This window comes from Falco peregrinus, unplaced genomic scaffold (genome assembly GCF_023634155.1).
Source record: "Falco peregrinus isolate bFalPer1 unplaced genomic scaffold, bFalPer1.pri scaffold_57, whole genome shotgun sequence".
Lineage (NCBI taxonomy): Eukaryota > Metazoa > Chordata > Aves > Falconiformes > Falconidae > Falco > Falco peregrinus.
In genome coordinates, this window is record NW_026599621.1 from 1,022,501 (window position 1) to 1,025,000 (window position 2,500).

Here is a 2,500-nt window from a genome sequence, read left to right on the forward strand (position 1 = left end):
AACCCTAACCCTAACCCTAACCCTAACCCTAACCCTAACCCTAACCTTAACCCTAACCCTAAGAGACCTAACCCTAAAAGGAACTCTAAACCTCAGCTGTGCGTGGCATGTACCTAACCCTAACCCTAACCCTACCCTAACCCTAACCCTAACCCTAAACCTAACCCTAATCCTGACCCTAAGAGACCTAACCCTAAACGCAACTAAAAACCTCAGCTGTGCTTGGCATGTACATAACCCTAACCCTAACCCTAACCCTAACCCTAATCCTAACCCTAATCCGGACCCTAAGAGGCCTAGCCCTAAACGGAACTCAACCTCAGCTGTGCATGGCATGTACATAACCCTAACCCTAACCCTAACCCTAACCCTAACCCTAACCCTAACCCTAAACCTAAGAGACCTAACCCTAAACGGAACTCAAAACCTCAGCTATGCATGGCATGTAACTAACCCTAACCCTAACCCTAACCCTAACCCTAACCCTAACCCTAACCCTAACCCTAACCCTAACCCTAACCCTAAGAGACCTAACCCTAAACGGAACTCTATCCTCAGCTGTGCATGGCATGTACATAACCCTAACCCTAACCCAAACCCTAACCCTAACCCTAACCCTAACCCTAACCCTAACCCTAAACCTAAGAGACCTAACCCTAAACGGAACTCAAAACCTCAGCTGTGCATGGCATGTACCTAACCCTAACCCTAACCCTAACCCTAACCCTAAGCCTAATCCTAACGCTAACTCTAACTCTAACCCTAACCCTAACCCTGACCCTAAGAGGCCTAACCCTAAACGGAACTCTAAACCTTAGCTGTGCATGGCATGCAATTAACCCTAACCCTAACACTAACCCTAACCCTAACCCTAACCCAAACCCGAAACCTAATACTAATCCTGACCCTAAGAGGCCTAACCCTTGACGGAACCCTAAACCTCAGCTGTGCATGGCATGTACATAGGCCTAAACCTAACCCTAACCCTAACCCTAACCCTAACCCTAACCCTAACCCTAACCCTAACCCTAAGAGGCCTAACCCTAAACGCAACTCTAAACCTCAGCTGTGCATGGCATGTACGTAACCCTAACCCTAACCTTAACCCTAACCCTAACCCTAAACCTATCCCTAACCCTAACCCTAACCCTAACCCTAACCCTAACCCTAACCCTAACACTAACCCTAAACCCTAACCCTAACCCTAACCCTAACCCTAGCCCTAACCCTAACCCTAACCCTAAACCCTAACCCTAACCCTAACCCTACCCTAACCCTAACCCTAACCCTAACCCTAACCCTAACCCTAAGAGACCTAACCCTAAACGGAACTCAAAACCTCAGCTGTGCATGGCATGTACCTAACCCTAACCCTAACCCTAACCCTAACCCTAACCCTAATCCTAAACCTAACCCTAATACTGACCCTAAGAGGCCTAACCCTAGACGGAACTCTAAACCTCAGCTGTGCATGGCATGTACATAACCCTAACCCTAACCCTAAAACTAACCCTAATCGTGACCCTAAGAGGCCTAACGCTTTACGGAACTCTAACCCTCAGCTGTGCATGGCATGTACATAACCCTAAACCTGACCCTAAACGTAACCCTAACCCTAACCCTAACCCTAACCCTAACCCTAACACTAACCCTAACTCTAACCCTAATCCTAACCCTAACCCTAACCCTAATCCTAACCCTATGACACCTAACCCTAAACGGAACTCTAAAACTCAGCTGTGCATGGCATGTACGTAACCCTAACCCTAACCCTAACGCTAACCCTAACCCTAACCCTAACCCTAACCCGAACCCTAAGAGATCTAACCCTAAACGGAGCTCTAAACCTCAGCTGTGCATGGCATGTACCTAACCCTAACCCTACCCTAACCCTAACCATGACCCTGACCCTGACCCTGACCCTAACCCCGACCGTGACCCTAACTCTAACCATAAGCCTAACCCTAACCCTAACCCTCACCCTAACCCTAACCCTAACCCTAACCCTGACCCTAAGACTGACCCTGACCCTAACCCTGACTCTGACCCTAACCCTAACCCTAACCCTAACCCTAACCCTAACCCTAACCTTAACCCAAACCCTAACCCTAATTCTTACCCTAACCCTAGCCCTAACCCTATACCCTAACCCTAACCCTAACCCTAATCCTAAACCTAACCCTAATCCTGACCCTAAGAGGCCTAACCCTAGACAGAACTCTAAACCTCAGCTGTGCATGGCATGTACATAACCCTAACCCTAACCCTAACCCTAATCCTAACCCTAATCTTAACCCTAACCCTAACCTTAACCCTAACCCTAACCCTAACCCTGACCCTAAGAGATCTAACCCTAAACAGAGCTCTAAACCTCAGCTGTGCATGGCATGTACCTAACCCTAACCATAACCCTAACCCTAACCCTAAACCTAACCCTAATCCTGACCCTAAGAGGCCTAGCCCTAAACGGAACTCAACCTCAGCTGTGCATGGCATGTAC